The following is a 23,174-nucleotide window of genomic DNA, read 5'->3' on the forward strand; positions in this document are numbered from 1 at the left end:
CACTGACCACCAATGAAAGAGGTGCCCCTTCTGGAAGTGTGACGGGAGTGGATAAATGGCCTTGGGGATCCCTGATGTAAAACATAAAACCCCATAACCTGCTAGGTTTTTTATTTTCACAAAGAGCCTGGTCTCATTTAAATTAATACAAGGAATGGCAATAATTGTGAGAGAAGCTCCCTCTAGAGGCAGAAAAGAGTAAGTGTAATAATCATTCACACTTATACTAGGAGTTTGGTTATAAAATCGTATCACATGTGCCAAGAAAATATAGTTCATTTTCTATAACTGATCAAATCTTTGCACCCTCCATACCACTAGTTGGCTGTAATTTAAAATTGCCAACTAATAGAATCTCCATCTCTTTCGGTTTAAACATACTCTTCTTGGCAAAACAACTTTCTTTTTTTTCATTTTGTGTGTGTGTGTGTCTGTGGCAGAGACAGAGACAGGGACAGATAGGGACAGACTGACAGGAAGGGAGGGAGATGAGAAACATCAATTCTCCGTTGCAGTTCCTTAGTTGTTCATTGACTGCTCTCTCATATATGCCTTGACCGGGGTGCTAGAGCAGACCGAGTGACCCCTTGCTCGAGCCAGCGACCTTGGGCTCAAGCTGGTGAGCCTTGCTCAAACCAGACGAGGTGGCACTCAAGCTGGCAACCTCAGTGTCTCGAACCTGGGTCTTCCGCATCCCAGCCTGACTCTCTATCCACTGAGCCGCTGCCTGGTCAGGCTCATATTGGATCTTGTATTGGCTCTTGCTGGCCCTGAGGATCTCTCTGAGTCTCACCCATGTCCTGCATGAGTTGCTAGTTCAAGCTGAAACACTATTCTTCCGAAACTCTGGGGTCTCAGGAAATTCAGGAGGCTGCCTTGTGTCTTCATTGTCTGCTTATGGCACATTATCATGTCTACATTTCTGTGCATGGCCAGGGAGCGAGAGAAATTAAGGTGCAAGCTGTCCACTCTTGAGTCCCTCAAAGTCCCAGTTCTTTGCTTTACCTCTGACTTCCTCTTTCTTCTCTGACTCAAGGAATTTTTCATTTCTCTGGGACTATAGAGACAAAGATCTGTATCAGAAATTTTTCTTTCAATAATATTGTTTATAAAATTTATAGGCATTGGCCGGTTTGCTCAGTGGATAGAGCGTTGGCCCAGAGTATGGATGTCCCAGTTTCGATTCCCAGTCACAGCACACAAGAGAAGTAACTATCTGCTTCTCTCCCCCTCCTTATCCCCCTTCTTTTCCTCCTTCAGCCAGTGGCTCAATTGGTTTGAGCATGGCCCTGAGTGCTGAGGATAGCTCATTTGGCCCAAGCTCAGGTGCTAATAATAGCTTGGTTGCCTTGAGCATTAGTCCTAGACAGGGGTTGCCAAATGGATCTCAGTTGGGGTATATGCAGGAGTCTGTTTCACTATCTCCCTTCCTCTCAGTTAAAAGAAAAAAAAAAAACCAAAGAAAGTAAAAAGGCAAGCCACTATATACAGAAGAAAACATTTGCAACATGTATAACTGACAAATGACTCATACCAGAATATATAAAGAACTCTTAAAAACCAATAAAAAAGAGAGGCAATCCAATAGAAAAATAGACAGTACAATCATACAAGCAATCCACAATAGGATGTTTGAATGACCAATAAATCAATATTAAAAGATGTTCAAACTCATTTGTCATTAGAGACATTGAAATGAAAAGAACAATGATATAGTACTTGAATCAATAGTGTCTACAGGAGTCACAGAGGTGACTGAGAGCAAGGACAGGCTAATGCCATTGAAAGAAGTGTTTTTATTACTTAGAGTTTCCAGGAGAAGGGGTTACACATGCTGTGCAGGGCCACCTGGGGAAGCATCAGATTTGGCCAGGAAGCAGAAGCAGGAGTGAGGGGAAAGCGGAAGCCACAGTCTTTACTGAGGTTTTTGCAAGAAAGGCAAGGCTCGTCAAGGTAAACAGAATAGGATTGGTGGTTTGAATAATGTCAGCAGACTCTGGGTTCTAGGAGCGGGCTGTAGTTGTCCGACACCTAGCCCAAGATGATTTAAGGCAGGGAAAAGAACAGCTTGATGTGTGAGAGTAAGATAAAAGACAAGGTTGAGGTGTGGAGATGGGATTGGTTGGGAAATTTATAATATGATGTTTGCTCACAAAAGCTGAATTGCAGGGGAGATGTAAACAACTTTGGTTTTTAGTTTGGTGTTGTGATTAATGGATGCCAAATAGACAAATATAGAATCTAAGAAAACACATTAGAACAGTACTACCTCAGCTATGGTACATATACACACCGGACTACTACGTGGCTGTGAAAAAGAAGGAAATCTTACCTTTTGCAATGGCATGGATGGACCTGGAGATTATTATGCTAAGTGAAATAAGCCAGGCAGAGAAAGACAAATATCATTTGATCTCATATGTGGGATCTAAGGAACAAAATGAACTGAGGAATGAAATAGAGGCAGAGGTGGGGTCACAGGGACCAGAGAGACAGCTGTCAGAGGGAAGGGGGATGAAGAGATGGGATCAGAGAAGGTGAAGGGATTAGTGAAATTATATATACATAACACAGAGATACAGATAGCAGGACAGCAGGTCCCAGAGGGAAGGAGGGCAGGAGTTGGAGGGAGGGAGGCAAAGGAGGTATAGATAGGGACATGGGGGGGCAGAGAGGGTGTGGGTGTTGTATTCAGTGGGATGCTTAAATCCATGTTAACACAATAAATTAAAATTAATTTTTTTGGGTATTTTTCTGGAGCTGGAAACGGGGAGAGACAGTCAGACAGACTCCCGCATGCACCCGACCAGGATCTACCCGGCACGCCCACCAGGGGCGACGCTCTGCCCACCAGGGGGCGATGCTCTGCCCCTCCGGGGCGTCGCTCTGCCGCGACCAGAGCCACTCTAGCGCCTGGGGCAGAGGCCAAGGAGCCATCCCCAGCGCCCGGGCCATCTTTGCTCCAATGGAGCCTTGGCTGCGGGAGGGGAAGAGAGAGACAGAGAGGAAGGAGAGGGGGAGGGGTGGAGAAGCAGATGGGCGCTTCTCCTATGTGCCCTGGCCGGGAATCGAACCCGGGACTTCTGCATGCCAGGCCGACGCTCTACCGCTGAGCCAACCGGCCAGGGCCTGAAATTAATTTTAAAAATTGAAAAAGCTTTAAAAAAAGAACAGTACTACCTCTAGAAAGGATAAAATTAAAAAGAAAAACTAACAATACAAAAATTTGGCAAAGATGTGGAGCAATTCTAATATGTACTGTTGGTGTGTGAAGTTTAAGAATAGGAAAAGCTAATCAAGGATATTATAAATATATAAGTCAGAATAGTGGTTTAATCTTCTTAGGGAGAGTATTACTAAAAAAGAGGGACACCAAGAGTATATTGAGCTTGTGAAGTCTTTTTCTTTGGCATAATTAACAGAAAACAACAGATAGAATACACAAAAATATATATTTGAATATTGTCTCATAGTTACATGAGTTTTTCTGGCTCTGCCACAATTTAGTACATAAGGATCTTGACCATCTTACGCATCTCACAAGTTATACTGCTGGTTGTGGCATAAGAAATAGATATGGCCCTGGCCGGTTGGCTCAGCAGTAGAGCGTCGGCCTAGTGTGCGGAGGACCCGGGTTCGATTCCCGGCCAGGGCATACAGGAGAAGCGCCCATTTGCTTCTCCACCCCTCCGCCACGCCTTCCTCTCTGTCTCTCTCTTCCCCTTCTGCAGCCAAGGCTCCATTGGAGCAAAGATGGCCCGGGCGCTGGGGATGGCTCCTTGGCCTCTGCCCCAGGCGCTAGAGTGGCTCTGGTCGCAACATGGCAATGCCCAGGATGGGCAGAGCATCGCCCCCTGGTGGGCAGAGCGTCGCCCCATGGTGGGCGTGCCGGGTGGATCCTGGTCGGGCGCATGCGGGAGTCTGTCTGACTGTCTCTCCCTGTTTCCAGCTTCAGAAAAATGCAAAAAACAAAACAAAACAAAAACAAACAAAAAAAAACCAAAAAAAAGAAATAGATATATTTGTTCTCTGCGCTCAGTTCCTAACATGGAGCTCCTAATACCCTTGTAATTCCTCAGTGATGGGTATGATAGAAGCATCTTACACAGAGCTAGTTTTAGCGCCTGAGGTGGGGGCTCCATGGAGCCATCCTCAGTGCCTGTGGCCAACATACTTGAATCAATCGAGCCATGGCTGTGTGAGAAAAGAGAGGGAGAGGGAGAGAGAGAAAGGGAAGGGGGAGAGGGGGAGAAGCAGGTGGGTGCTTTTCCTGTTTGCCCTAACTGGGAATCAAACCCAGCATATCCACACGCCGGCTGATGCTCTACCACTGAGCCAACTAGCCAGGGCCTGTGACCTCTTTAAATCCCTGGACAGGTTGAGTCAGCCCACTTTTTTTTTTTTTTTTTTTTTTTTTTTGTGGCAGAGACAGAGAGAGGAACAGATAGGGACAGACAAACAGGAAAGGAGAGAGAAAAGAAACATCAGTTCTTCCTTGCGGCTCCTTAGTTGTTCATTGATTAATTTCTCATTTGTGCCTTGATCGGGGGGGTACAGCAGACCAAGTGACCCTTTGCTTGAGCCAGTGACCTTGGGCTCAAGCTGGTGAGCCCTGCTCAAACCAGATGAGCCCACGCTCAAGCTGGCAACCTCGGGGTCTCGAACCTGGGTCCTCTGCATCCCAATCCGAGGCGCCACTGCCTAGTCGGAGGAGTCAGCCCACTTGTGAAGTTTCTTTCTGCTTCCTGGTTTACACCTTCTTTGGAAGGTTGAGGATTGTCTTCTGCCTCCTGTGGTACATCTTCTGAAGGGGGTTCTTCCTCGGCCTTCAGCATGTTCTTGGTTTCCCTTCATTTTCTTCAGAGGACTTTTGCCTGCTAAGTATGTTTCTTTTTTTGTTGTTGTTGTTGTTGTATTTTTCTGAAGCTGGAAACGGAGAGAGACAGTCAGACAGACTCCCGCGTGCGCCCGACCGGGATCCACCCGGCACGCCCACCAGGGGGCGACGCTCTGCCCCTCTGGCGCGTCGCTCTGTTGCGACCAGAGCCACTCCAGCGCCTCGGGCAGAGGCCAAGGAGCCATCCCCAGCGCCCGGGCCATCTTTGCTCCAATGGAGCCTCGCTGCTGGAGGGGAAGAGAGAGACAGAGAGGAAGGAGAGGGGGAGGGGTGGAGAAGCAGATGGGTGCTTCTCCCGTGTGCCCTGGCCGGGAATCAAACCAGGGACTTCTGCACGCCAGGCCGATGCTCTACCACTGAGCCAACCGGCCAGGGCCGTAAGTATGTTTCTATAATTTCTTTTTTGAATAAATTAATCCTGCAGGGATCCAAAGTATTTTCCTCCTTCTTCTCTCTTTCAGTTTGGGTCTTGCCCCAAAGACCAAGAGTCCTGAAAGAATCTGGGGCACTTTTTTCTTCCAGCAATATGGAGCTCAGAACATTGACTCTTTTTTTTTTTATTATTGATTTTTAGAGAGAGAGGAGTGAGAGAGAAAGAGAGAGAGAAAGAGAGAAGGGGGAGGAGCAGGAAGCATCAACTCCCATATGTGCCTTGACCAGGCAAGCCCAAGGTTTCGAACCGGCGACCTCAGTGTTCCAGGTCAATGCTTTATCCCACTGCACCACCACAGGTCAGGCAGAACATTGACTCTTGATCAGATTGTTAATGGTTTATTAGGGGTAGTCAACCTTTTTATACCTACCACCCACTTTTGTATCTCTGTTAGTAGTAAAATTTTCTAAGCACCCAGCAGTTCCATAGTAATGGTGATTTATAAAGTAGGGAAGTAACTTTACTTTATAAAATTTATAAAGCAGAGTCACAGCAAGTTAAAGCATATAATAATTACTTACCAAGTACTTGATGTCGGATTTTTGCTAAATTTGGCAGAATAAATCTTTATGAAACAACTTACTATAGTTAAATCTATCTTTTTATTTATACTTTGGTTGCTCCGCTACCGCTCACCATGAAAGCTGGAACGCCCACTAGTGGGCGGTAGGGGCCAGGTTGACTACCACTGGTTAGCTAGATAGGGGATTAGGAGTAATATTGAAATGAAGTTTGGAGAAGAATAATGTGGATGAAACTCTCAGGATGGGCCCCAAATGTGAGAATACCTGTCAGGCTCCAGCAGCAGACCACAGATACCACTTTATCTAGTTTAAGGGGAAAAGATTTATTGCCAAGCATTAGGTAGCTTATGCGGTATTTGGAAGGGCAAGAGTTGTAAGTGTCATGTGGAGCTTGCAGGAGCAACTTCCTGCCCCTACAATCTCACTGATTCTTCTATGCTTGCGTAAGCTATGACTACCAGTGCAGGAAACCACCAAATCAGCAAGCTGGTAACTGGAGAACTACACTCCTCTGTGGTAATTCACATGATCTCAGTGGGTTCTTCACACCTTGCCTCTTCCCCACTCAACTCAGTTAATTCAGTTTTAAATTCAGGTCTCATATACATTCCTCTGATTGGCAAAATCTCAATCTCAACTGGAACCTTAATAGCAAGAGGATCTAAAATGTATGGTTTTCTAGACTTTGAGGATAGGAAAGCACACTAGAAGGAGATCAGAATGTATGCTGAGCAAACCAAAATACAGAAGTGAGAATATTTGGATCCTAGCAGTAGAAGAGGCTCCCATCAATCACACAGACAACATGACCTCTTCTGAATGGTATCTGGCTTCTACCCTAGTTGGCCCAGAGGTTGCTCTATGAACTCATAAACAAAGTGGCCACGGGGCCATTGGTGGGGGTTATGCAAGGGATCAACAATATGGACTTTCTCACTAAGACTGACCTGGCTGCTGTCAACTTGGATCCCTTCCATAATGGAGGAGGCAGCAATCTGTTCTCATTATAGAAGAAACTTATTTTGGATTTCTTTATATTTTTCCTACCCACGATACTTTTGCCAGCACCACCATCCAGAAACTTACTGAATGCCTAATATGTTAAGATGACATATTACACAATACTGGTTTTGACCAAGGAAATTCATAGTAAAAAAAAGTGAGGCAGTCAGTTTACACAAGTCAACCCTCATGGGATACCTTAGTCTTATTATGTATTATAGCTGGCTTCTAGAGTAGACTTACTGAAGTCTTAGCTATTTTGCTAACTGGAAGACAAGATCTTGTAATATTAGAGTGCTATCCTACAGAATGTGCCGCCATGTGCTCTGAACCAGTGACCAATTGCACTGGAGTTATTTCTCTCAGACCCAGAATTCACATGTCTGGGGATGAAGGGATAGGTGAGATGGTGCCTCTTAAAATTACACTTTCACCTGTAACAAATCACCATAAACTTAGTGGCCAGAGGTGACAAATATATTACCTTAAAGTTCTGGAGGTCAGAAGTCTAAAATGGTTCTCGCTGGGCTAAAATAAAAACATCATGATGGCCATATTACTTTTGGAGGCTCAGGGATAAGTCTGTTTCCTTGGCCTTTCCGGTTTCTAGAAGCTACCTATATTCCTTGGCTCACGGCCCACACCCATTTTTCAAAGCCAGAAATAGCTTATCAAATCTTTCTCATGCTTTACCACTGACACAGACTTTCTTGCCTCTCTCTTTCACTTATGAGGTAACAGCTGTGATTACAGTGGGCCCACCTAAACAATACAAGAGAATCTCCCCATCTCGCGGTCAGCTGATCTGCAACCTTAATGCCTTCTGTAACTTGAATCCCCCTTTCCTATGTAACCTAACATATTCACAGGTTCTAAGGGACCTACATTTTTTTTGCCTACCACATCATCCATCAACTCTAAGCTCTGCTAGTAGAAAATATTATACTAGTAGGCACAGCAGTTGAGGGTGACATTGCCATGTGGCCAATTGGGTTCTTCTTTGTAGTGAATCAACAGAGAAAAATAGAAATTACAGTGCTGACAAGAAAAACTAATTTTCAAGAAGTAAGACTGTGACTAAAAATGGGGTCTAGAGGCATATGGATAGGACCAGGGGGCCCTCTGGGGCCCATTCTCCTATGGTTGTGCCCCACACTGCAGTTAATGAAAGACTCTTTCAACCTCTTGAATAGGCAGGGCCACTAAGGGCTTGGATCCTTCAGAAATGAGATTTGGGGCCACACAGGGTGATGAGCACTAGCCAGACAAATTTTTTACCTGAAGGCAAAGAGAACGTGGAACCAGTAGAGAGGACCGAAGTTGTAAATACAATCACATCCTTACAATCAATTGTGAAAATGAGAAATGATACCCATATTTTCTTTAAATATATTGATATATGTAGATGAATTTACCTTTTCCTTTTCTCTCTTTGCCACTTTAAAAAAATGGTGTGTTGGTGATTGATAACTTTACAAGTTACCTTATTTCCCCATGTATAAGATGCACCCTTTTTTGAAAAATTTGGGGTCTAAAAACTGGGTGCATCTTATATAGTGGTTGTGGCATTTCAAATGCCATAGATGGAACTGAGGACGAGGCAATATATGAAGACAGTGATTCGTCATCAGACACAGATGAGGACAAGGAAATGGATGGGAGTTTTGACAGTGATGAGGAGTTTTATGAATTTTATGATGAATAAAACTTGAGTTCAATAACTTTATGTAATTTTTTTTTCAAGTTTTGGGCCCCAAAATTAAGGTGCATCTTATACATGGGAAAATATGGTAGTCTACAGAAATGTCAAAATGAAACTGGGCAGAACAGAAGTAGGCATCTCAGAGACACTGGACTTTGAGCTGGATGCAGAGATTGTGGAAACCTCAGATTGCCTTTTTTGGAGAAAACAGTGAGTGACTTTCAGTTGTATAAGGAAGTGTGTGTGTGTGTGTGTGTGTGTGTGTGTGTGTGTGTGTGTATGTGTGTGTCCTTCTTTTCCAAGTGAAAGGAAGGGGTATGGAGAGAAAGACTCCTGCATGCACCCAGACAGGGATCCAGTAGGCAACCCCTGTCTGGGGCCATGCTCGCAACCCAGCTATTTTTAGCACCTGAGGTGGAGGGGAGTGGAAGAGAGAGAGAGAGAGAAGGGGGAGCGGGATGAGTGGAGAAGCAGATGATGGTTGCACCTCCTGTGTTCCCTGAGCAGGGATTGAACCTGGGACATCCACATGCCGGGCTGATGCTCTACCACCAAGCCAACCGGCCAGGGCCTCAGAATTTAGCTTATATGACAGCTATTGATAATGTAAAGGAGATCCAAGCTATGTCTGCCTCTGTAATTCGTTAGTGCCTTAACAGGTCTGATGAACACTACTGAATACTAGATGAACACTAGGGACCATTCTTGGGGAAGAATTCATTCTAAGGGAAGAGAGAAACTGACAGATAAACTTTGACTAATGGCAAAGTCTCAATAATAGTTTATTTTCATTTTAACTGATGATGAGGTACCTAGATATTTGGTCAAGTATTATCATGGATGTGTCTGTGAAAGTGTGTATGGATGAGATTAAAATCTGAATTGGTAGACTGAGTAAAACAGATTGTCCTTCCTAATGTAAGTGGACCTCATTCAATCACTTGAAGATCTTAATAGAACAAAAAGGCTGACCTTCCCACAGCTAAGAGGGAACCACTTTAGCCTGACTGCTGAGCTATAGCACAGTTTTTCCTGCCTTTGGACTCAAACTGAAACATTGGATTTTCTTGGGTCACAAGCCAGCCAGCTTTCAGACTGGACCTACCCTGTGGGTTATCCTGAATCTCCAGCTTGCCAACTACAGATCTTGGGACTTCTCTAGCTCCATAATTGTGTAAGCCAATTCCTTGTTTTAAAGAAAATCTCTCTTTCCTGAAGTCTTAGTATTATCCTGAATCTCCAGCTTGCCAACTACAGATCTTGGGACTTCTCTAGCTCCATAATTGTGTAAGCCAATTCCTTGTTTTAAAGAAAATCTCTCTTTCCTGAAGTCTTAGTAGGAAATTGAAATCATTTCTTACTTAGACTGTTTACATGTTTTCAATAATACTCCTGTTTTCTTTCACAAAAAAAAAAGAATTCTCTCTTTCCTGTTGGTTCTGTCTCCCTGGAGAACCCTGTCTGATACAGTCTCAGATGTAAGAGAAGTGCAGCAGGTGTTATTTTTATTTTATTTAAAAAAATTTTTTTTTACTTTTTTTAAATTAATTTTTAGAGAGGAGAGAGAGAGAGAGAGAGAGAGAGAGAGAGAAGGTGGAGGGAGGAGCAGGAAGCATCAACTCCCATATGTGCCTTGACCAGGCAAGCCCAGGGTTTTGAACCGGTGACCTCAGCATTCCAGGTCGACGCTTTATCCACTGCGCCACCACAGGTCAGGCTGTTATTATTATTTTTTTTAGATTTTATTTATTCATTTTTATACAGAGGAGAGAGAGAGAGAGAGAGAGAGAGAGAGAGAGAGAGAAGGGGGAGGAGCAGGAAGCATCAACTCCTATATGTGCCTTGACCAGGCTAGCCCAAGGTTTTGAACCTGCAACCTCAGGGTTCCAGGTCAACACTTTATCCACTGCGCCACCACCAGGTGTTATTTTTAATTCACAAATTCAGGTTAGTAAAAAATAAAACCCTCCTTATTTTCTGTAACTCAATTTTATATTATGTATTGATTGATTTTAAAGAGACAGAGAGAGGAAGGCAAAGAGAGAGAAAGGAAAGCATTCATTTGTCATTCCACTTATTTATGCATTCATTGGTTGCTTCCTGTATGTGCCCTGACCCGGATCAAATCTGCAACCTTGGTATCTCCAGACAATGCTCTAACCCAGTGGTCCCCAACAATTTTGGACCATGGACCAGTTTAATGTCAGAAAATATTTTCACAGACCAGCCTTTAGGGTGGGATGGATAAATGTATCACGTGACCGAGACAAGCTTCAAGAGTGAGTCTTAGACGGATGTAACAGAGGGAATCTGGTCATTTTTAAAAAATAAAACATTGTTCAGACATAAATATAAATAAACGGAAATAATGTAAGTTATTATTTTTTTTTAATTTTTTTTAATTTTTTTGTATTTCTCTGAAGCTGGAAACGGGGAGAGACAGTCAGACAGACTCCTGCATGCACCCGACCGGGATCCACCCGGCACAGCCACCAGGGGCGACGCTCTGCCCACCAGGGGGCGATGCTCTGCCCCTCCAGGGCGTCGCTCTGTTGCGACCAGAGCCACTCTAGCGCCTGGGGCAGAGGCCAAGGAGCCATCCCCAGCGCCTAGGCCATCTTTGCTCCAATGGAGCCTCGGCTGCGGGAGGGGAAGAGAGAGACAGAGAGGAAGGAGAGGGGGAGGGGTGGAGAAGCAGATGGGCGCTTCTCCTGTGTGCCCTGGCCGGGAATCGAACCAGGGACTTCTGCACACCAGGCTGACGCTCTACCACTGAGCCAACCGGCCAGGGCCTTATTATTATTTTTTATTTATTCATTTTAGAGAGGAGGGGGGGAGAGAGGGAGAGAGAGAGAGAAGGGGGAGGAGCAGGAAGAATCAACTCCCATATGTGCCTTGACCAGGCAAGCCAGGGTTTTGAACCGGCAACCTCAGTGTTTCCAGGTTGACACTTTATCCACTGTGCCACCACAGGTCAGGCCCTAGTGTAAGTTATTTATTTTTTCTCTGCGGACCGGTACCAAATGGCCCACAGACGGGTACCGGTCCGCGGCCCCAGGGTTGGGGACCACGGCTCTAACCGACTGAACTAACCAGCCAGGGCTCAATCTCATTTTTAACTCTGAAATCTCTTTTGATATCACATTGTGTTAGATTAGAGGTTCCCAATGAACCAAGCCTTCAGATATTCATGCCTGTAGTCCTCTCCCACATTGACTCTGGACTTGGTCAGGTGACTTGCTCTAGTCAATGGGACGCTAGCAAGTGGGGTGCCAGCAGAAGTTTGATAAGCATATGCATATGAGAGGCTTGCACATCCTACTGTACTGCTCTCTCTCGAATCCCAGATGTTAGTGGGCTTGCTTGCGTGCGCTCTCTCTTTTTTCTTTCTCTCTCGCTCTGTTCTTTTGCTGTGTTGTTCAGCCAACCACCTAAAGGCTAGGGACTTAAAAGCTTTCCCAAAAGGAGGAAATGGAAGCTGCCAGATCTTTTAAAGTTCAGGCACAGAATTGGCACAGTGTCCTTTCTGCCATGTCCTGTTGATTAATGTGAATCACAGACCAGCCTACATTCAGAGTTGGGAGGGATTACCCAACAGTATAATTATTAGGCGGTATAATTCATTGGGGGCCATCTTTAATGAGCTTCCACAGATGGTTTAGCTGGGTATAAAGTCTAAATTGAAAATTACATTTTACTCAGTATTTTGCTGCCTTGTACCTGTTGAGAAGTCCAGTACCACTCTGATCTTTGATCCTCTATTTGCAGTCTCTTTTTTTCTTTCTGGAGGATTTTAGGGTGTTCTCTCCCTTTTTCTTTTCCTGTCACCCCACTCCCCAGAATGTTCTTTTTATCTTCAGTATTGTGATATTTCTGGTGGGCTTTTAGAAGGGTCTTTCTTCATTGTATTGGGAACTCAGAAGGCCTCTCAAAATTAAAAATGTTATATAAAAGTTATATATTATTTTAGTTCTTTGATAATTTCTCCCTTTCCTTTATCTCTGATCTCTCTGGAATTTCTATTAGTCAAATGTTAATTTTTCTGAACTGATTATTCTTTAAAAAGTTTTGTTTCTATTTCTATCTTTTTGGCATTTATTCCACTTTCTAGGAGATTTTCTTGTCTTTAAATTCTACTCTTCAATTTAATTTAATTTTTAATTAATAAATTTTGTTTTAGGGAGAGAGACAGACAGAAACACACAGACAGGAAGGGAGAAACATGAGAAGCATCAACTTTTAGTTGTGGCACCTTTGTTGTTCATTGACTGCTATCTCACATGTGCCTTGATGGGGGGGGCTCCAGCTGAGCCAGTGACTTTGGGCTCAAGCCAGCGACCTTTGGACTCAAGCCAGTGACCTTGGGATCATGTCTATGATCCCACGCTCGAGCCCATTGACCCCACACTCAAGCTGATGAGGCCCACGCTCAAGCTGGCGACCTTGGGGTTTTGAACCTGGGTCTTTAGCGTCCCAGGTTGATGCTTTATCCACCACTTGGTCAGCCTTAAATTGTTATTTTACTTATTAGATATTTAATTTTCAAGCATTCTTTCTCATTTTAGTTTTATAGCCTATTTCTTTTCTTTGTTTCATGATTGCAATACCATCTCATATCTTTTTTGAGGATATTATTTTTAGTTTTAATTTTCCTTTGACCTGCTATCTTTCTCTGTTCCTCTGAGTCTTCCTTCCTTCCTTCTTCTCTTTGATCTCTGATGTTCAGGTTAGAGGTGGTGGTCCTTGGCTGTCATTTATATTTACAAGAGAAGCATTCAGCCCTTCCTGGATAGCTCAGTTGGTTAGAGCATTGTCCGAAGTACAGAGGTTAGGGGCCTAATCCCCAGTCAGCGCACATTCAGAAACAATTCGATGCTCTTGTCTTGCGTGCGCTCTCTCTCTCTCTCTCTCTTTCTCCCTTCTTCTCTCTCTAAAATCAATCAATAATTTTTTTTAAAATAATAAAAGAGATGCACTAAGAAGCTGAGCAGCTCTCGGTGCAGGGTGTGGGCTTGTGGACAAGTGGGCTTCCTTGCAGAGCTCCCGAAATGTTGGTATCTATAGACCTTTTCTCTAGAATAATTCCGTTTCTTTCTTGTCTCCTGGCTAGAAATATGACCCGCTTGCTTGCATTCGGAAGCAGGTAAAGGAAGAACTGGAAGGTTTGCCAGGTTTTTGTCCTTCCGTCAGTGTAGTATCTCATCATCCTGCCCTGCTATGGAGACTCCTGGAAGTAACCTCCCATCTTCTGCCATGGAAGGGAAGGAGAAGTCATCTGGCTTCATGGGCTAGAAAGAGATCGAGAGACCCATCTGCTCCTTGTACCAACTTTCAACCCAATCTTACTGTTCCAGCTCTGCTCCCAACCCCACCTTCAGAGGTAGCGGGGCCTCTAAGATGAGTTTCTTCTCGGCTACTGCCCTACACGCCTAAGTTTCTGTTTTGCTAAGTCCACTTTTTAGCTTCCTTAAGTTTTGTCAACATTTCCTGTCTGTTCTCAGCATTTCTCTCATTTCCTGTGGTCTGTATTTGTGCCTTTTTAATCCACTTGTCTTTTTTTTTCTCTTTAAATTGAGGTAACATTCACCTGACAAAACAAAACAAAACAAAAAAACATTTAAAAATGAACAGTCCAGCCCTGGCCTGTTGGCTCAGCAGTAGAGCGTCGGCCTAGCATGCGGAGGACCTGGGTTCGATTCCCGGCCAGGGCACATAGGAGAAGCACCCATTTGCTTCTCCACCCCTCCGCCGCGTCTTCCTCTCTGTCTCTCTCTTCCCCTCCCGCAGCCAAGGCTCCATTGGAGCAAAGATGGCCCGGACGCTGGGGATGGCTCTGTGGCCTCTGCCCCAGGCGCTACAGTGGCTCTGGTTGCAACATGGCGACGCCCAGGATGGGCAGAGCATCGCCCCCTGGTGGGCAGAGCGTCGCCCCATGGTGGGCGTGCCGGGTGGATTCCGGTCGGGCGCATGCGGGAGTCTGTCTGACTGTCTCCCCGTTTCCAGCTTCAGAAAAATGCAAAAAAAAAAAAAAAAAAAAAAAAAAAAAATGAACAGTCCAGTGGCATTTAGGGCATTCTTATCTCCAAGTAAGGTCCCATTCTGAGGTCTGGGAGTTAGTACTCCAATGTGTCTTTTTCTGGGGGATACAATTCAACCCGTAAAGGTAGCATGGATATTAGGTGGGGACTAGCTGTTGTGGCGACAATGAACTACTCGGACACCAGGTGAAATGCTCTGAGGGGCTGAGGGGAGACAATGGCCCTGGTCCACAGACTGAAGGACTGAAGCCCTGTCCCCAGCTTTACCCAGATATTTATTAGCCAGTACAAATAACTCAAGGAAGCAGACAGCAGAAGTTTTCATGGGGCGAAGTAAAGAAAAAGGAACATGTTGACTTCTAATCCCTGTTATTGAATCTTATTCTGCTGTTTTTCTGTTTCCAGTACGGGTCAGAGAGGCCCCTGGATTCTTGTCTGCTCAGGGCTTTTGCCCTAGGGCACCTTGCTGTCTCTAATTGTCCTGACTCTGCATACTGTATTTTCATAGCAGATTCCTACAACTAGCATCATCTGCCAAACTTACTTAGAGAAAGAATCATTGAGTTTGTAATCTGTAACAGGGGGAGGAGCTTGTCCAGGCAAGGGTAGACTGGAAATAGGAGTTAACCTCTTGGGGGTAAAGAGAGCTTCTATTCTCTGGAGTGAATGGCGGTGGGATATCAGAGCATGGGTTGGCTCAGGAGGGCACTCCTGGGTGGGGATGCTGGTAGCAGCAGCTTAGCACAGGGCATCAGAGTCCAAGTGGAATGCGAAGAGTATTTGCACAGGGGGAAGGGTGGTGATGGCAGTGGGAGATTGGTAACATACCGGGAGGCTGATCAATAGGTAAAGTTCACTGGCTATTTGGATATCCTCTTTTGAGCACATATTCAAGTTTTTTGTCCATGCTTCAGTTGGAGTAGCTGTCTTTTTTTTTTTTTTTTTTGACAGAGACAGAGAGAGGGACAGATAGGGACAGACAGACAGGAAGGGAGAGAGATGAAAAGCATCAATTCTTCGTTGCAGCACCTTAGTTGTTCATTGACTGCTTTCTCATATGTACCTTGACCAGGGGGCTACAGTAGAGCGAGTGACCCCTTGCTCAAGCCAGTAACCTTGGGCTCAAGCTGGTGAGCCTTGCTCAAACCAGAAGAGCCCACGCTCAAGCTGGTGACCTCGGGGTCTCGAACCTGGGTCCTCCATGTCCCAGTCCAACACTCTATCCACTGCGCCACTGCCTGGTCAGGTCTTATTTTTTTCATAGCTGTTGCTTATATATATCATAGTTATGAGTCTTGTTTATGTGTAGCATATGCCTTTTCCTACACCATTCTCTTAATAATGTCTTTTTTTTCCCCCACAGGGACAGAGAGAGAGAGTCAGAGAGAGGGATAGATAGGGACAGACAGACAGTAACAAAGAGAGATGAGAACCATCAATAATCAGTTTTTTGTTGCGACACCTCAGTTGTTCATTGGTTGCTTTCCCATATGTGCCTTGACTGTGGGGCTACAGCAGACCGAATAACCCCTTGCTCGAGCCAGCGACCTTGGGTCCAAGCTGGTGAGCTTTTTGCTCAAGCCAGATGAGCCCGCACTCAAGCTGGTGACCTCGGGGTCTCGAACCTGGGTCCTCCTCATCCCAGTCCCACTCTCTATCCACTGCGCCACTGCCTGGTCAGGCTTAATAATGTCTTTTGATAAACAGAAGTTCTTAAATTTTCATGAAGTCAAATTTGTCTTGTTAGTTGTGTTAGCCTGGTTTTCCCAGAAACCAGAGCCTAATTTTATTTTTAGGGAGTCCAGGTAGCAGGTGTGAGGGACAAGAAGAGTGAAGCAGGAAGTAAAGGGGAAACAAGAGGATGTTTCACCACCCTGGCTGCCACTAAATTAAACTGATTGCTGAATCTGGAGACTTTGTCCTCAAAAAACCAACTTCGTCTCAAGACCATCCTGGGAGAACTGAGACAAGTGAAGAAATTATTCGTTGGCTTCTGTCTCCCATTGATCAAAATTCCACCGCACAGGGCGTTATCTCCCCCACACTTCCAGGCTGCACACTGAGTTTACACCTTTAATAAGATCAACAATGTCCCCCTAATAAATTCAATTTAAAAAGATAAAATGGGTTTTTTTTGTTGTTTGTTTGTTTTTGTATTTTTCCTAAGTTGGAAACGGGGAGGCAGTCAGACAGACTCCCGCATGTGCCCGACAAGGATCCACCCGGCATGCCCACCAGGGGGCGATGCTCTGCCCATCTGGGGCATCACTCTGCCACAATCAGAGCCATTCTAGCGCCTGAGGCAGAGGCCACAGAGCCATCCTCAGCGCCCAGGCAAACTTTGCTCCAATGGAGCCTTGGCTGCGGGAGGGGAAGAGAGAGACAGAGAGGAAGGAGAGGGGGAGGGGTGGAGAAGCAGATGGGCACCTCTCCTGCGTTCCCTGGTCGGGAACCGAACCAGGGACTCCCGCACTCCAGGCCGACGCTCTACCACTGAGCCAACCGTCCAGGGCCAATAAAATGTTTTACTATCACTTTAATGGGGTTTAGAGACTTAATAGTGATAAATGCATGGATTGAATCTACCATCTCCAACATAAAATCCTATTTTCTAATTGGTTTTACTGGATACACTTGATGGTATCAGAGAATTGCCTTTCCAGCCACTGAGCAGGGAGTACTTATGCTCAGTTCTCACCTAAAGACTGTCAACATTTCTGTCCTCTCACCCACTTGGCATACAGCTTCCAATAAAGCTATAGCCCCAAGCAGAAGATTGACAATGATTTTGTGCAACTTCCATGTAGTGGCAGGGGTGTCCTTGGCTTCAAGCTGAAAACCTGGCCCAGCTCCTCCACCTCCTGGAAGGCACTTATATCTCTACCTACAGGAGCCAAATCTCTGACTGCTATCTTTGCTTCCAACTCATAGCCCAGGAGTTCTGTGACTTTAGCGTATTCACAGGGCTGTTTGTCTTATTTTAAAGCCTTGATCTTTACTTTTCTCTTTTCAAGTTTTATCTGTTATTGCTGTATGTCTGCCACAGTGTGTGTGTGTGTGTGTGTGTGTGTGTGTGTGTGTGTATGTGTGTGTTTGAAAGCCTTAACCTATTTTCACCATTTTCATCAGAAGTCTAGTGAGCCTGACCAGGCAGTGATGCAGTGGATAGAGCCTCGAACTGGAACATGGAGGAGGACCCAGGTTTGAGACCCCAAGGTCGCCGGCTTGAGCGTGGGCTCACCAGCTTGAGTGAGAGGTCACTAGATTGAGTGCAGGGTTGCTGGCTTGAGCCCAAGGTCGCTGGCTTGAGCAAGGAATCACTTGCTCTGCTGTAGCCCCCTGGTCAAGGCACATATGAGAAAGCGATCAATGAACAACCAAGGAGCTGCAACGAAGAATTGATGCTTCTCATCTCTCTCCCTTCCTGTCTGTCTGTCCCTATCTGTCCCTCTCTTTGTCTCTCTCTGTGTGTCTGTCACACATACACAAAAAAAGAAGTCTAGTAGAGATATCCTTGAATTGATGACTGAAAACAGTTTTGACAAGATATTAATTAGATTTTCCCTGTTGTCTTTGGAGTTTTAGCAAAGGCTTCAAAAGCAATAAGCAAAGCAGCAGATGCCAGGTTCCCCTTCCCTCATCTACCTCACAGAGAGTTGGGAAGTGATTATGAATCAGTCTGCCAGCATTACTCATTATCCACATTGAGTCTATATGAGAAAATGAGGATTGTGTTGGAGAGTTACTTGTGGACTTGGAAGAAAGAGGGGTCCATTCCCTCTGCCTAAAGCCAAATGAGATAGAAGCCTCCACTAACACCTCTCAGAATATTTGGCTTTTATATTCTTGGATTTGGAAGTCTATAGGGACCAATGTCCTAACTTCTATCTGACAAAGTCCAAAAGCAAGATGCTGACTGACTAGCTGTCCTGGGATAGTGAGTAAAGAAAGGGGGTGGCAGGGAGAACAAGCTTTACTGCCCTTGCCAGCAGGGCAAAGATGCACACATTGTCCTGTGGGTCAAGTATACCTAGAAAGAAATTGACCTGGAGTGATTTTAAAAGGACCCTTCTCATGAGGGGCACCCAGAAAGGAAAGGGCCTTAGTAGTCTGACCTTTACATATGATAAACCTCTAGAAAGCCAGAGACTAGTGGGGCAGAGGTGTTAGAGGCATTCAGCCAGAGGAGGCGCATAGCCTCAGTCCCAGCAACAGAGTCATAACAAAGCCCACAAAGTGATGTAAGAGAGAAAGAGCCATTTGTGAGTCCTCCATGTCCACGGGAACCAATGTCAGAAGACAAAAGCATCCTGCAATGACCAGGAAAGACTATGCTCTTCTCCTCTAATCCCTTTTGTACTAATTCCTTGGTGTGTGTGTGTGGGGGCAGCATGGGGGTGTCAGAAATAGCAGCTAGCCAGTGGGAGAGGAGGGGTGCGCTTTGAGGAGTGAGGACAGGGATGTAGAGCAGCCTGGCACCCTTCCCTTCATCACAGCAAACTTCATGTCTGCAGCAGGCAAGAGCTCAGCAGGAGAAAACTTCGGCCTGAGTGAGTTTTAGAGTTGTCATTTTTACCCGGGACAAGATGCTTTCAGTACTGCCATGAGACTACTTATATGACTAAAAACTACTTGAAAAGTGAAAGGACCTGTAAAGGAGTTCATGCAGGACATGGAAAGATTTATGCACAGGGCAGGTTGAAGGGGAAACAAAAGAGGTTTTCAATTATATACTGTGGTAGCCAGCCGCCTTGATGATAATTATTGAAAAATTATTATTCAATATTAGAAACGGATTGAAGAAGAAAAGTTGACACAGAATATAACTAACCTTGATTTAAAACGCATTAACTGCATGTATTTATAAATACCTATCCACATTTTCTTCACATTTACTTAGATTCCACCAAAACATGGGTAACCAAAATTCAGATATAGGCTAATAAAGACTGGGCACACTTCTGGCATATTTTTAATAAATTTTTAATTAAAATAACTTTTATGGATTTTTAATTTTATATAAATTATATAAATAACCCCAAGTCAGAAAATATAATAGAGAAAAACAACAGCTAAAGAAACACGTCTATATAATTAATAGTCATGTTTGATGAGGTTATACTGTGCTAGCAAATTATCCTTCAAATCTCATGCTTAACGCAATAAAGTTTTATTTCAAAGTACATATTTAACTCAGGTTGCAGGTGATGCTATGCTCCACACAATCACTCAGGGACCGAGGCTGACAGGCTGCACTACCTGGAACACATAGCTTCCTTAGCTGCCCACATGAAGGGAAAAGAGAATGGGGAGCTTATAGTAACTAGTCTTTTCTGACTGGGCCTGAAAATGACACAAAGTGCTTCCATGCACATCCTGGAGTGGCTGGAACTAGTCAGATGGCCCCCTTTCTGAAAGGGGGAAGAAAGTATTCTTGCCCAGAGTGAGAAGAGAACCAGGTATCAGTGAGCCCTAGTAATATGTCCTAGATCTCCTAATCCCACCCTACCCCAGAGATGACTAAAATCGAGTTCTCTAGACCAGTGGTCCCCAACCCCCGGGCCGCGGACCGGTACTGGTCCGTGGGCCATTTGGTACCAGTCTGCAGAGAAAGAATAAATAACTTACATTATTTCCGTTTTATTTATATTTAAGTCTGAACGATGTTTTATTTTTTAAATATGACCAGATTCCCTCTGTTACATCCGTCTAAGACTCACTACTGTGTATGGCAGCTTCATTTACATAGACTGCCCTCCTTCTCTGACAGGCCTTTTATGCCACGGAGCTCTGTATCCAAATCTTTTGAGTTCTGATCTTTGTTTCACAGGACATAGTCTACATTGCTCAGAAACCTTACATCTAACTCATATTTTCTTGTTAAGAGCAATCACTTTTGCAGATTGCTTTACTTTCTTTTACTTCCATCATCAAGCCTAGTATTTTGTTTACTTTTCACAAAGAAATCAAAAATTAAAAATCTCTTTAAGCTACACAACAAAAAGAAAACAAAAAAAAATTGGATTGAGATGTAGAATGTTAGCATTTGGCAGAGTTCATTCATTAATGAAGTAACTCAGTCCCTACTATGGCTTTCTAATGTAACATTATATGAGGATTCATACATAAAATCCCTGGTAAACTAAATACAGGAACAAAAATTATTAAAGTGTAAAAATGTATATAAAAGACTATATTGATAACCTTGATATGATTAAGGTCTCTTTAAGTCACGAAAGCCAAAAGTCAGGAATTGGAAATTCAAATGCCCATGGGAAGCAGGAAGGTAATATTAAGAAGTGCAGTAAGCTGAGTATAAGAAAATCAACTGGTAAAAATTTCACTTCATTTTTACTGAGCTGAAATGTAACCATACATCATTACACAAATATGTGAAATTGGATACATTTTAAATTAAATATATAAACATGTAAATTAGAAAATAGAAAGCTTTTATAATTAATTTTTTCTTTGTTCCACTTTTGCTTTGGAATCAGAAACTTGATTTTCATACCAATTTCAGTCATTGTATTTCCAGTTGATAGACGAAAACTATTAAGCCATGGTTTTTATTTTGAAGAATTTGACTGTGGCCTGACCAGGCGGTGGCGCAGTGTATAGAGCGTCAGACTGGAATGCGGAGGACCCAGGTTCGAGACCCTGAGGTCGCCATCTTACGCATGGGCTCATCTGGTTTGAGCAAAGCTCACCAGCTTGGACTCAAGGTTGCTGGCTTGAGCAAGGGGGTTACTCAGTCTGCTGTAGCCCCACGGTCAAGGCACATATGAGAAAGCAATCAATGAACAACTAAGGTGTCGCAACAAAAAACTAATGATTGATGAAGAATTTGACTGTGTAGGGTCAACATTTTTTTTTTTTTTTTTTTTTTTTTCATTTTTCTGAAGCTGGAAACAGGGAGAGACAGTCAGACAGACTCCCGCATGCGCCCGACCGGGATCCACCCGGCACGCCCACCAGGGGCGGTGCTCTGCCCCCCAGGGGCGATGCTCTGCCCATCCTGGGCGTCGCCATATTGCGACCAGAGCCACTCTAGCGCCTGAGGCAGAGGCCACAGAGCCATGCCCAGCGCCCGGGCCATCTTTGCTCCAATGGAGCCCCGGCTGCGGGAGGGGAAGAGAGAGACAGAGAGGAAAGCGCGGCGGAGGGGTGGAGAAGCAAATGGGCGCTTCTCCTGTGTGCCCTGGCCGGGAATCGAACCCGGGTCCTCCGCACGCTAGGCCGACGCTCTACCGCTAGGGTCAACATTTTTTGCATGTTTGAACCATTATTTTTATTGCTTTTTGTATTGTCTTTTTCTTGACTTCTGTAGTTAGTAAGCAGGGCCCTGCAACTGGGGACTATTATGTTCATAGATTAGCAGGTGTGAATCGCTCACACCCTCCAATCACTCACAGGCCTTCTGTCATGATGTGGACTTGTTACAGGTGGGCTCTCAGTTCTCTCTTTTTTCTTTTTTTTTTACAGAGACAGAGTCAGAGAGAGGGATAGATAGAGACAGACACAGGAACGGAGAGAGATGAGAAGCATCAATCATCAGTTTTTCATTGCGACACCTTAGTTGTTCATTGATTGCTCTCTCAATGTGCCCTGACTGCGGGCCTTCAGCAGACCGGGTAACCCCTTGCTCGAGCCAGTGACCTTGGGTCCAAGCTGGTGAGCTTTGCTCAAACCAGATGAGCCTGCGCTCAAGCTGGCGACCTTGGGATCTCGAACCTGGGTCCTCCACATCCCAGTCCAACGCTCTATCCACTGTGCCACCGCCTGGCAGGCAGCTCTTAGTTCTTGAGTTCATCAAAGAAAGAATTCAGAGCCAGGAACTCTAGCGCAAGAGGAAGTTTATTTAGCATGCAAAACAAAAGTATACTAGAAGAGAAGATTTGAGTGGGCTGCTCTGAGAGATACCTTGGCCTTTTAGAAAGTCAGGCCCTGGCCATGTTGCTCAGTGGATAGAACGTTGTCCCAGTGCACAGAGGTCCCAGTGCACAAAGGTCAATGATCACACAACTAGATGGAACAACTAGGTGGAACAATTTGATGGTTCTCTCTCTCCACCCCCACCCCACCCCCACCCCCCATTTTCTCTCCTTTCCTTTCAAATTAATGGAATTTTTTTTAAAAAAAATAGAAAATCACAGAGGCAGAAGAAGTGAAACAGCTGGGCTGCTTGGACACAGGAAACAAGCTACAGAGGCAAAAGAAGGGTCATTGGAGACAGATTCTGGGGTTAGACTGGGACAACTACCCTCTGCCCACTGCTGCTGCTGCCCTGTACCCACAGCTCCCCTGGTTGCAAGTCTCCTGGAACCTTTGGAGCTTAGGAGAAAGAAAGCAAAGATATGAGTCTGAAGAAAGAAGAGGAAAGAGGAGGGAGATGCAGGTGTACTCCAGGGACAGCACACGACGGACTCCTTGTCTTAGAGGTTTTTATCTGTTTTCCAAAGGCAGGAATTTTAGGGGAGATCTCTGGAGAGGATCTCAATAGAATATTCATCAGTGTTATAGGTGTATCCTTTAATATGTTGATGCATCAAAATGAACAGGTATAGGTCATTCTCTG

The sequence above is a fragment of the Saccopteryx leptura genome, chromosome 1 (genome assembly GCF_036850995.1).
Source record: "Saccopteryx leptura isolate mSacLep1 chromosome 1, mSacLep1_pri_phased_curated, whole genome shotgun sequence".
Lineage (NCBI taxonomy): Eukaryota > Metazoa > Chordata > Mammalia > Chiroptera > Emballonuridae > Saccopteryx > Saccopteryx leptura.